At 45.7% G+C, this 13,645-nt stretch overlaps 1 protein-coding gene across 1 annotated transcript in view; it reads left to right on the top strand.

Annotated features, from left to right (window-relative positions):
• Nucleotides 1-2,914: 2,914 nt before the first annotated feature.
• The window catches only part of SLC6A9 (solute carrier family 6 member 9), a 159,969-nt gene continuing 149,238 nt past the window's right edge, over nucleotides 2,915-13,645 (top strand). The window contains exon 1 of the mRNA XM_033917126.1: nucleotides 2,915-3,014. The gene's annotated coding sequence lies outside the window, so the exon portion shown is untranslated. The remainder of the gene's footprint in view (nucleotides 3,015-13,645) is intronic.

The raw sequence follows: 13,645 nt of genomic DNA, 5'->3' as shown, positions 1-13,645 counted from the left end.
CTGCTGTCGCAACACCAGCCTTCCTATGTCTCCCAACTTCCTTCTGCCGTTGTGTATCTCCTGCCTTTCTCGTCTTCTCTCCCCAGCCTCCCTACTCCCGCCTCCTCGACCGGCGGCTCACTGCTTGGGTAGATCTGGGGCAGGGGTACTCAGTTGATATTTGTTAGACTTAGGGGGTACTTGACTTCAGGAAGTTGAGAAACTCTAACCTAGGTATCAGGTGTGCAATAGATGGGAGATGGTAGCTCTGTGCTTGCACACCCATGTATCAAGAGGAGGGAGGGGGAGGGGAGAGGGACCAGTACTTGGAATAGAACTACTAATTATTTCTATAGCACTAACGCATGCAGCGCTGTACATTAAACATGCAAGAGTCGGTTCCTGGTGAAAAGAGCTTACATTCTAAATTATCTAAGCTGCAATTTATGAGTTGCTCTATGTGTAATTAGGTTCAAGGCGACGTACAATTCAAGTGATAAACAAAATGTAGAGAAGAGTAAAGGAGTAAGGAGATAGTAAGCTAGGAGGAGAACATGGAGAAGGAGTTGAGTCTTCTATGCAGGACATACGGTGCTCCTGAAGGGCCAAACAAGGGAAGGCAAGGTAGTGAGGGGAGGGGCTACAGAAGGAATGAGAGCGCTGCAGGAGTTAGGACCTTAAACGCAGCTTCAAAAAAAGTGGTCTTTGAGCCTGGATTTCAATAGAGCCAGGGATGGAGCCTGGCGTACCGATTCAGACAGGTTGTTCCAGGCATCTGGCGCAGCAATGCAGAAGGGGCTGAGTCAGGAGTTGGCAGTAGAGGAGACGGGTACAGACAAGAGAGACTTACATGAAGAACGGAGCTCCCAGGGCGGGGTGCAGGCAGAGATAAGCGAGGAGAGAGATTGAGGAGCGCCAGAGTGAGCACACTTGTAGGTCAGTATGTGGAAGTGGACAAGGAGCCAATGAAGCGACCTGAGGAGAGGAGTAACACGAGCATAATGACCTGACGATAATCTCTAAACCAGGGGTGTCCAACCTTTTGGCTTCCCTGGGCCGCATTGGCTGAAAAAAATGTTTCTGGGGCCGCAGAAACGCTGCAGCAAGACAGAGGAGGGAGCCGGCAAGACGGTAAACACCCGGGGGCAGCAGAGGAAAACACGGCATCGTCCTCGACTGGGGCCGCAGGTTGGACACCCCTGCTCTAAACGCATATAATAGAGTGCAGAGATCACCGGCTTAGACACATATGGGTTCCTTCTGCCTGTGCCATGTTATTTCAGAGCTCTGTGCAGGGAACATGGTTGAAAGTACAGTGGTGCCTCGCATAAAGAACGCCTCGCACAGCGAACGCTGCACACAACGAACTTCATGTCATGATTCATACAACGAACTTCGTTTCACACAACGAAGTCGCCCGAGCTTCCACGATCGCTGCCGATGTATTGCATCCTTCCGCGCAGGCGCTGCAGGCAGTCGTTAGTCACTGCACTTAACTTAAGCACGTATCGCGGCAATCGTTCTTCATTATGAACTAAATCACGCACGCACGTATCACGGCAGTCGTCCTTTTAAGATAAACTCAATATTTTTTATATATCATGGCTTCTAAAAAAAGCAGGAAGGTGATTTCTGTTGAAATGAAACGGGAAATAATTAGAAGGAGTGAATGTGGGGTAAAACAGTGTGACCTCGTCAAAGAGTTTGGCCTCAGCAAGACCACCATTTTCACCATTTTGACAAATTTATCTTTTTTTATGTCATCTTAGCATATTTTATGCTGCAGAACAAATTATTTTTTTTAACATGTATTGTTATGGGAAAACGCGTTTCACATAACGAACTTTTCGCATAACAAACTTGCTCCTGGAACGAATTAAGTTCGTTGTGTGAGGCACCACTGTATCTTTAATCCTAAAATGGGACAAGCGATGTTCTTGCAGGTCGCTCAACTTCTTCCAAAGTCCAGTAACAAGGATTTTCCATGTGTCGGATCACTTCTACAAAGGGAATAGACCAGAGGTTCCCAGGACAGCACTAATGAATATGCATGGAGCAGATTTGCATGCCTGGCACCTCCATTATATGCAGATCTCTCTCATGCATATTCATTAGGGCTATCCTGAAAACTTGTTCATATGCTTAATACACCAGAACCCGATTCCACCACATCATCCTTCCAATTATTTATGATCAGATTCAAAGCAATGGTAATCATAAAGTCCAAGGTTTTAATTTAGTCGATAAGGACTAAAGATTTCCACTGTTCATGTCGGTGAAATCCTCTTTTCAAAAAGGATGTGAACCAATGTAATAGGAGCTGAGCTCATCAACCGGGAGGGGGGAGGGGGGCTCGTCTCAGTGAGTCCTAGATGGGGGGATTTGTTGTCTGGAAGCATGGAGGGGGCAATCAGCTAGCCCCATGTCCCCCACCTTCTCTAGTGCCAACAATTCCCAGAACCTCACAGAAAGACGAATTTAATGGAAGTCAAACCCCTGCAGTTTAAGGTAGACACGGAGGATCCATTCACATCGGGAGCTTAGGAATCGATTGCAGGGCATAAGAATCCTTTGGCTTTCGTGAATCCTTTAGAGAACTAACGAAATGCAAAAACGAAACCACGAATTAAAAGTGGTACTTTTTCTTGCGCTAACCTAATGCATTCTTGAACTAGCTTTGGGGAGTTCTCAAGTCAGGACCCTCCCCTCCCCCACACACACTTCGCTCCTGTTTCGTTGTCACACCAAGCCCCGCCCCCTTGGGTGGGGGAGGGGGTCCCGCTGCGGTTATGCTGATCCCAAGGAGATTCCCGAACCCCCTCCACCTGGACTAAGGGAAATGTCCTTTGATTCCGTGCACACCCTGAGGCTGGACCCCTCCCCCCACCCCGAGACAAGAGGGAGGAGTCTTCCTCTGAGGGGGCGGGGCCAGCCCCCGGCAAGTAGCTCCGGCTACCAGGCTGATGCAACTTTGGCTCCAAGGAAACTCACTGACAGCTCCGGAGCCCCGGCAGCAGAGCTTGCAAGGCGGCATGGTAAGACGACGGAAGCCGCCTGCCCCCCTCCAGGGACAGGGCTTGCCCCGATCTTCTAAGGTTCATGTCTTGTCTCTAGGGGGGTCGGGGGAAGGGGGCAATCCTAGGTTCCGAAGCTCCGTCGCCCAGTGAATGGGCTGAGGGTCCCGGTTCCGGAGTTTCAATCCCCATGCGCCCGTCCGGCGGGGTTTGAGCCATGTGTTAGGGGAAGTCGCACAGGCCCCGCCCCTTCCCCGAGACTCCGCCTCCCGAGGCTCTTTAAATGGCCCGGGTGGGCTCCTAGTCCAACGCCCGGCTTCTCCTGGTCCAGTTTTCCATTTTTGCTGGACTAACTTAGTGCATTGTTTGATTAACTTTTCTCTATCCCAATCCAGTCGGGTTTTCAGGATTTCCTCAATGAATATGCATGAGATCTATTAGCATACAATGAAAGCAGTGCATGTAAATAGATCTCATGCATTTTTATTGGGGAAATCCTGACAACCTTACTTTTAATACACATAATAATAACTTTATTTTTCTATACCGCCATAGTCAGGCGACTTCTAGGCGGTTCACATTGAAAGAAGGCTGGACAGTCAGCGAATAACAATAAGTCTAAATAGAAAGCTTACATACTACTTGGAGTTCCATGGGTAAAGAATACATGACAGGGAGACAGGAAGAAAGAAAAGGGGGGAAATCCTAGTGAGAGGGAGAGGACTGATTTAGTCAATGAATTTGTCGAATAGGGCGGTTTTAATTGATTTTCAGAATGCGTTGTAGGTCTGTCTGGCTTTATTTATGTAGTTTTTCAGCCAGGATCGCTGTCTGTTTGCTTGGAACATGAAGGTTCTGTCTAGGAAGGATTTGTGATCTTTGGGTATACAAAGATGTTTTTGTTTCTGGTTGTTCGTGTGGGGTTGTGTAGAGTGAAGTGTGTTTGCAGGTAGGAAGGTGCTAGGCCCCAGATACAAGCAAATTTGAACAGTATTCGCGCCTCCACTGGTAGCCAGTGCAATTTTTTGTAGTAGGGGCTAATGTGGTCTTTTTTTCTCAGTCCGAAGATTAGGCGAACGGCGGTGTTTTGTACTAATCTCAGTTTTTTTACTGTTTTTTGAGGGATACCCAGGTAGATGATGTTGCAGTAGTCAAGAATGGATAGGATCAGCGACTGCACCAGCAACCTGAAGGATGTTGGGTTGAAGTATTTTTTAATGGTCCTTAACTTCCACAGCGTGAAGATACATTTTTTCACCAGTAAGTTTGTGTGGTCAGCCATGGTTAGGTGTGTATCTAGAGTGATACCGAGTATTTTTATGGTTTTGGATATTGGGTATTGGGTATTCGTGGTTGTTTATTTTTATCAATCTTCTCGTAATTTTGTCATTAGGGCTTGCCAGAAAGACTTTTGTTTTCTCTGCGTTTAGTTTCAGTTTGAAATTGGTGGTCCATTTTTCGATTTCGGTCATTATGTTTGAGAGGTTGTCTACAATTTCATTTGTGATGTCTCCCTCCGTATTCGCGGTTTCAGCATTGGCGGTTTCAGTTATTCCCGGTTTTTAGCTTGCTGGCTCCTCCCCCCAAATTACATCAGCTTGCATAGAGAAATCGCTGATTCCAAGCGTTTACAGAGAAAATCGCTGATTCCCGGCTCTTTCTTCACCGTGTTTTGCCTCTCCTTCAGGAACAGGCCAGGCCTCCCACCATGTTATTCGCGGTTTCACCATATTCACGATGGTTTTTAATAGAAAACAGCGAATAACCTATGAAAAAGTTATTTGCGGGTCTGTTAATCCCCTATCACAGCGAATACGGAGGGAGAAGTGTACAATCTTGCGTAGCACTGCACTAGGTCATGCTGTTTTTTAGGCAACTAATATAGAATCAGGCCCTGAGGGCTGGATTCTGTAAATGATGCCGTCGGCCACCGATGCAACAGTACCATTTAGAGAATTGTGTCGTTTCTCAAACGTAGGCCTACATTTCTGGCACCTACCTCTGACAAGAACCGCGTGTACGGCGGCACCTTAGAACGCCTAAGGTCATTTCCAGCGTTATCCACACTTACTTGGGTTAATTTCTTCATGAAGCCAGTTAATAAATCCCAATAAATAAAGTAAACCCTAAAACTGTGTGTGCCCCAAAGATGAGGTATAATTGTGAGCACATCGTTTTCTGGGTACGTTTTGGATGAGTCCATGAAGAGAGACAAGCTTGCACACTCTTTCTGCTCCACACACACTCTCTGATATAATGGGGAGAAGCAGTTAGTCCATCTGGCCTTGGGTCGGGCACAGTAAAATGGTCCTGGGGTTCATAAGGTCCCAGCTCCGTCCGCTGCCAGCGGAGTCCTAGTTACAAGGGCTGAGAAACATCTCAAGTGATTTCACTCCATGGCAAAGCGCAGACAAAAGCCCTTTTGTATTCTGCCTCCTTGTAACTGTATAATCTGCTGTTCTCGGAGCAGCTGTACTGGTGAGAAAGTGGACAAAGCAGTTAAAGGTTAAAAAAATCAAAGTGAGCTTCCAAGTTCACAGCCCTTCGAAATTCAGATGCTGATCTAATCCCTGGGGGCAGGGCAGGATTAATCAATAGGCCAAGTAGGCATGTGCCTAGGGCCCGAAATGGTCAGGGGGGCCCGATGAAGGAAGGCATCAACATTGTTTTTTCCAAACGGCGATGGGCCCCTCCAGCACTGATCGGCAACGCAGGCCCCCCCCCCCCCGATCGATAACGCGGACCCCACCCCGATTGACAACGCGGCCTCCTTCCCCATCGACGTAAAGTAAGACAAGCAAGCAACGCGGGTAAGAAAGGCAACGGGAACTGTAATTGTGCAAGCGGTGCTGCTTGCCCAAAGCTTCCCTCTGACGCAGCTTCCTGTTTCCGCCTGGCGCATGGTGGGGTGGGGCAGGGCAGGGGGGTCCAGTGTACTTGTGTGCCTAGGGGCCCTCGACGAATTAATCCTGCCCTGCCTGGGGGATAATAAGGACAGGAGGGTAACTCTATTACACCCCTCTCGAGGCCTGCCAGCACTTGGGATTCTCCACCACTCCTTAGCCTTTCTGACCTCTAATGACCTTCACACTTCCTCTCATTAGTCTCTATTAAAATGTTAGGGAGTAAATTCTGTTAAGCTAGGCATTATCCCTTTGATAGTCAGCCAGTGGCAGGCAGTGCTTGCGCTGTCCACCGCTGGCAAACCTGGATATAAGGTTACCATATTTTTCACAGGAAATCCTGGACACATGCCCCACCCCATTCCACCTCCAGCCCCAGCCCTGCCTAGTTCCTCCTCTAGCCCCGCCCCCTTCCCCCCCCCAAGCCTCCTCGCTTCTTCCAGACAAGCTCCAGCCGCATCTGGAGGGCCTGGAGCATGGGCGGATAGGTGTGATGTCATCGGCGCATGCTCAGAAGCCCTCCAGATACGGCCGGAGCTCATGGGGCCATTGCAAAACCCAGACAAATGCCGGGTTTCAGAAAGTCCATCCGGGAGCCTGGACAGTCCTCTAAAAAGAGGACTTGATCGGGTTTTCCCAGACATCTGGTAACCCTACCTGGATATACGAGGCTGGACCATTTCTGGCAACTGGCATTGAATGTCCCAGGGGGGGGGGGGGTGTTAACTGCTAAAAAGTTAACCAGTTATGCCATTATTCAGCACTAACTGGTTAACACTTTAGTGGTGAAAGATAGGATAGTGCACGGTTATGGACTAGGCGCGAACCATTTTCCCTTTCGTCTTTCGCTCCCCTTCGATCCACTCAAAATGCTGTTGCCTGACTCATATTCCATGAGAGCTGCTATTAATTTTTGTATTTATTTTTACTATTTATATACCACTTATAGCCTAAGTGGTTTATATTCAGGCGCGCAAGTATTTTTCCCTATCGGTCCCGGTGGCCTCACACTCTATCTAATTTACCTTGGGCAATGGGGGGATTAAGTGACTTGCCCAGGGTCACAAGGAGCAACAATAGGAAGGGGTGGTTGATCGTTGGAATGATCTTCCACTTCAGGTAATTAAGGCAAGCATTTTTTAAGAAAAAATGGGATAAGCATGTGGGTTCACTTTGTGGAAGTGCTTAGGGAGGAGGGTCCTTAGAGTGGGCAGACTTGTTGGGCCAGTGGCCCTTTTCTGCCGTCATGTTCTATGTTTCAAGGGATTTGAACCCACAGCCTCAGGGTGCGGAGGTTGCAGCTCTAACCACTGTGCCACAAACTCCCCTATTCTCACATTACCCCTCTCCTCAAGTCACTTCACTGGCCCCCCATCCGAGTTCAAACTCCTCTTACTGACTTACAAGTGCATCCACTCTGTAGCCTCTGAAAATCTCTCCTCATCTCCCCTTGTGCTCCCTTCCCCCCTGAACTCTGTTCATCAGGTAAGCCCCTCTGATCTGTACCCTTCTCCTCCACCGCCTTTCTTTCTTGCTATGCCTGGAACAGGCTGCCAGAGTCAATACATCGTGCTCCGTCCCTAGCAGTCTTCAAATCCAAGCTAAAAGCCCACTTTTTTTGAAACTCCCACTCACTATCAGATACCTTTACCCGTCGTATCACTCTTTCGAATGAAAACCCCCCAACCTTGAAATGTCCTGTCTGTCTGTCCAAATTAGATTGTAAGTTCTTCTTAGCAGGGACCGTCTATTGAATGTTAAATGTACAGCGCTACGTATGCCTTTCAGTGCTATAGAAATGATTAGAGGTGGTAGAAGTCCTGCTGCCACCTGATATCACACATTTAAAACACATGCTCCCCTCCTTCCGGTCTGCTACGACACCCACCAAGCAAGACTATTCTTTCTTTCTATTTACAAATCAACCTTTTAAGGCAGGGGAATAATCAGGACAGACAGCCTTGTCTCCAACCCTATTATCTCTTTAGCACACTCACCTCCCTTCTTGCCGTGCCTCCGCCTCCCATCCCCCTCTTGCTCTTTGCTCAGGCTATGACCGACTTCTGGGGAGCAGCATCTCAAGATAAGTGAGTTTTGCCCATGCCAAGACCATAATGAACCTTCCTCCTAAGCCAGGGTACGTGGAGCATAAGTTCTGACTCTTACATGTAGGGCAAATGCTCAACTGAAGAACTTGCATTATGCCAAAGAGAACTTCTTCCTGGAGATTCTTTTTATTGAGGCCTATGATGACACTCAAAATGATGGGAAATATTTCTTCCACATTTTCATGGCACTTGAGGATCTCAGTCCATGGCGGAAACTGTTGTGGTTTTACTTGCTAAACCAGGAAGAGATCTGGTCTTTGCAAGCAATTACAGACCAGAGGACATAATTTGAGGTTGAGGGGTGGTAGATTCAGGGGCAATGTTAGGAAATTCTACTTTACGGAGAGGGTAGTGGATGCCTGGAATGCGCTCCCGAGAGAGGTGGTGGAGAGTAAAACTGTGACTGAGTTCAAAGAAGCGTGGGATGAAACAGAGGATCTAGAATCAGAAAATAATGTTAAAAATTGAACTAAGGCCAGAACTGGGCAGACTTGCACAGTCTGTATCTGTGTATGGCCGTTTGGTGGGGGATGGGCTGGGGAGGACTTCAGTGGCTGGGAGGGTGTAGATGGGCTGGAGTAGGTTTTAACAGAGATTTCGGCAGTTGGAACCCAAGCACAGTACTGGGTAGAGCTTGCCCAGAAATAGCTAAGAAGAAAATTTAAATTGAATCAGGTTGGGCAGACTGGATGGACCGTTGGCTCTTTATCTGCCATCATCTACTATGTTACTATGACCAATATCTGTTTTAAATTACAAGTGGTCTCAGTGGTTGGTTCTCTGACTGCTCCTGATCAGAGTGGTTCTGGAAATGGCTTCTTCGCAAAGGATATCACTGGAGTGTTTAGCCCATGTACTTCAAGCTGCAAAAACTCTACCTATGTCCACTTGCGTCATGTCATAAGATGCTGAAAAAGCATTTGATTATTTTTACTTCAGGTGTTCAAATGGTTTAATTTGTTGGCATGATTTCTGTTTTTTATATTGCTCTCCCACTGATTTGATTTTAATACTTAATATACCGCTGAAAACCGAAGCGGCTGTGGGTTCAAACCCTGCACTACTCCCTGTGACCCTAGGCAAGTCACTTTCTCCAATGGCAAGCAGGATCAGTCAGCCACATCTGGTGACATCATCCAACACTCCCAAATCTCTCAGAGCTCAGAGGAAGGCTTTGGAGAGCCTCCTCTGAGCATGTGCAGGTAGCCCCATATATAGGGTTACCAGATGTCTGGATTTTCCCGGACATGTCCTAGATGGCAGACTATCACTGAAAATAATAGGAATATGTGCTGCGGTACCTGACCATACTAGGGATTTGAACCCATGACCCGTGGAAGGTGGAAGAAATGCCTTTAACCACTGAGCCATAGATATTTCCTTTTAGACAGGGGTTCCTATTATTTTTTAGTGACAGTCTGCCAGCTAGGTGCATATTGATGATGTCACAATGATGTCAAAATTGTGCATCAGACATGTCCACTTGCTCTGAACCACAGCCATTGTAAGTAGGGTTTCTCTTTTTAATTTCTTAACCTTTTGAAAATGAGGTTTAGTATGCTATATATATATATATTTTTTTTTTTTTTCATGTGCTTTGCTTGAGTAATGCATTATTGAACTTCATTTTCCATTATTATCAAAGATGAGTCCTCTTTACCCTCAAAAATAGAAGGTTTAGTATGCAATTTATATGTTTTTTCATGTGCTCTAAGTAATGCATTATTAAACATCTTTTGACCTTAATATCAAAATCGAGTCCTCTTTACCCACCAAATAAAAGTCCTGTTCACCTATATGTGGACACCTACAGCACGCCTAAATGAAACCTAAGTCGCGTCCTTCTAACTTGTGCCCAACTAACACTCAAAAATAGACCTGCGTTTGCAACGACTATATTTTAGGCGAGAATGTAGACGCACTAGACCGCTGAACAGCATGCGATTCTTTAAATGGACGTATATATCAAAGCCACACCCACACCTATTCCATTAGGCGCAGCGTTTTCCGATGGGCGTCCACAAAATTGTGGACGCCTATTTTGTGAATCACGCACAGCCTTTGGACGTTTAACTTTCAATTATTGAAGTGTTAAGTTTATTTAGTCTTGATATACCACTTTTAAATACAAAGCGGTTTACAATTATACATAAGAGTACGTAAAAACATTTTAAAAATGGGGAAAAAACAGACTATGTGAACAACATAGACAAACATGGTACATAACAAGGGAAGAGGGTAGGATACAATTGCAAGAATTTAAAAAGAAAGGAAAGGGAAAAACGAAAGGGATAAAAGGGGTCTTTAATGTATGGCCTATTGTCTGAGTCTCATGAACTGTGGGTCCTATGAATAGATCTCATAAGTGTCTTTAAAGAGAAATGTTTTAAGGTTAGATTTAAAGTGTTTAAGGGTTGTTTCTTGTCTCAGAGCCAAAGGTAGGGCATTCCACAACGTGGGGGCGACTACTGAGAAGATAGCTTTGCTTGTCGTATCATAAAACAACTGACGAATGGAAGGAACTGCAAGAAGATTGTGTTGAGAAGAACATAGTGAAGGTTGGGATTCATAGGGGATCAGCAATCTGTCTATAAATGAGGGGTTTTGAAAGTAGTCCTGTGGGAAATTGGTAGCCAGTGACTTCCAATTATTTCTAGAGTCTATTTCAAATGTGCTTGCTTTACATTTAAGATCTTGGATGGCATTTTCCTTCCATCCTTCCTCTATTTTGGAATTCTACAAGATCTGAGATTACTAGATCTACTCAAAAACTTAAATTATCCTTTCCTACGTTGAAAGGCGTCATCTATATTGGAAACTAGGGAAGTCTCTTCTTTTCAAAATTCCTGAGCTCTGGAATAATTTTCCTGTCCAGTTGCGTGATCTGGCCTCTCTCCAATCATTCCGTAAACATCTGAAAACTTGGCTTTTTTCAAAATTGTGATCTTCGTTTCCTTCTATATTATCCCTATCCCTATTGTATTTTTTTTTTCTCTTTCTTTAATTTTCTGCGGTGTATAAGCTTAAGGTTTAGTTTAGTTTTTCAGAAGAGGGGCGACATTGCTTGTTAAAGTCGTTGATTGGGCTTATTATCTAATTTATTTGGACGTCTAAGTTGCTGCATGTCCACATTGTAGACACCTAACTTTAGACGTCCTTTACAGAATTTGCCCCTTAGTGCTCAGAAGAAGGCCATCCATTCTACACATATACGAAGAGGCAACTGGCGTCATTACCTCCAGAACAGGGTTGGGAACCACTGTTGTAAACCAATTTCTATGGTGGTTGTCTTCAGTGCATCTAAATCAAACTGATCCATAATGGTAAAAAATACGACCTTTCTAGTTAAATCTCACTGGCTTCCAACTAATCATCGAATTATTTTACTTTTGTCATTTAAATTCCTCTCAACAAATGAAACATAGAAACATAGAAATAGACGGCAGATAAGGGCCACGGCCCATCTAGTCTGCCCACCCTAATGACCCTCCCCTACCTTTCTCTGTGAATAGATCCCACGTGTCTATCCCATTTGGCCTTAAAATCAGGCACGCTGCTGGCCTCAATCACCTGTAGTGGAAGACTGTTCCAGCGATCAACCACTCTTTCAGTGAAAAAGAATTTCCTGGTGTCACCTCGCAGTTTCCCGCCCCTGATTTTCCACGGATGCCCTCTTGTTGTCGTGGGACCCTTGAAAAAGAAGATATCTTCCTCCGCCTCGATGCGGCCCGTAAGATACTTGAACGTCTCGATCATGTCTCCCCTCTCTCTGCGCTCCTCGAGCGAGTATAGCTGTAATTTGTCAAGCCGTTCTTCATATGGAAGATCCTTGAGTCCCGAGACCATCCGGGTGGCCATTCTCTGCACCGACTCCAGTCTCAGCACATCCTTGCGATAATGTGGCCTCCAAAATTGCACACAGTATTCCAGGATGGAATACTCACCATGGATCTATACAATGGCAAAATGACTTCCTCCTTACGGCTGACGAAACCCCTTCGTATGCAACCCATTATTTGTCTTGCCTTGGATGAAGCCTGCTCCACTTGATTGGCAGACTTCATGTCCTCACTGACGATTACCCCCAAGTCTCATTCTGCTACCGTTTTTGCTAGGATCTCGCCATTAAGGGTATAAGACTTGCATGGATTTTGGCTGCCCAGGTGCATAATTTTGCATTTTTTGGCATTGAAGTTGAGTTGCCATGTCCTAGACCAGCGCTCCAGCAGGAGTAGGTCGTGCATCATGTTGTCGGGCATTGAATCTTCGTCTGTTGTGCATTTGCCCACTACATTACTTAGTTTGGCGTCATCGGCGAATAATGTTATTTTACCTCGAAGCCCTTCTGCCAAGTCCCTTATAAAGATGTTGAATAGGATTGGGCCCAAGACTGAGCCCTGTGGCACTCCACTGATCACCTCCGTCATTTCGGAGGGGGTGCCATTCACCACCACCCTTTGAAGCCTACCTCCAAGCCAGTTCCCAACCCATTGCGTCAATGTGTCACCTAATCCTATAGAACTCATCTTGCCCAGCAACCTGCGGTGTGGTACACTATCGAATGCTTTGCTAAAGTCCAGGTACACGATGTCTAGGGACTCCCCAATATCCAGCTTCTCCATCACCCAATCAAAGAAGCTGATCAGGTTGGATTGGCAGGATCTCCCCTTAGTAAATCCATGTTGTCGGGGATCCCGTAGATTCTTTTCATCCAGGATTTTATCCAATTGGTGTTTGATTAGAGTTTCCATTAGTTTGCTCACTATCGATGTTAGACTCACTGGTCTGTAGTTTTCTGTCTCCATCTTTGAGCCTTTCTTGTGGAGTGGAATGACGTTAGCCGTCCTCCAGTCCAACGGGACGCTGCCTGTACTAAGGGAGAGGTTGAAGAGCGCGGACAGTGGCTCTGCCAAGACATCACTCAGTTCCCTAAGCACCCTGGGGTGCAGGTTGTCCGGCCCCATTGCTTTGTTAACCTTGAGCTTTGACAGCTCACCGTAGACTGACTTCAACATGCCTGATGTGGATTGGGTTACACTTACCTCTGCTTCCGACAGCAGCAGGAGGCTATTAAACACTATGAAGGGAGCAAGACTCAGGCAACTGGTGTTGGAACCAACAAGGGATCAGGCAATACTGGACCACAATTCATTGACAAATTACTCATCCCTTTGCAATTTTTGCAATTTTTGGTCCATAAATCAAAAGCTCCTCACAGTCCCCTCTTTGAAAGTTATTGGGACGCGACGACACGATATATTCTCAGTGATGGCACCGCAGCTTTGGAACGCTATGCCACAACATTTAAGAGAGGAAAACAATCTGGCCCGTTTTAAAAGTAATTTAAAAAGCTTCCTTTATAATATGTTTGGTTCTTATATAAAATTATTTTTCTAATTCCACTCTTTTTTTTCCTCTTCCTCCTTTTTCTTTTCTTTCGTTTTCAGATTCCCGGTCCTATATGTCTCTCCTCTGAACTTTAAAAATACTCAAATTGTAGTTCTATCCCCTCTCCCCTCTTGTATTAGTTGGTCTGTATGTCCAGTTATCTGCCCCATTATTTTAAATTTTTAAAATTGTGTGTAAAAATATATGTTTATGTTTTATGAATTCTTGTATCTCGCTTAGTAAAACTAAAAAA

Source organism: Geotrypetes seraphini, chromosome 12, assembly GCF_902459505.1.
Source record: "Geotrypetes seraphini chromosome 12, aGeoSer1.1, whole genome shotgun sequence".
Classification (NCBI taxonomy): Eukaryota; Metazoa; Chordata; class Amphibia; order Gymnophiona; family Dermophiidae; genus Geotrypetes; species Geotrypetes seraphini.
Note: the sequence above shows the minus strand (reverse complement) of the source record. Positions and strands in the feature narration are given on the sequence as shown.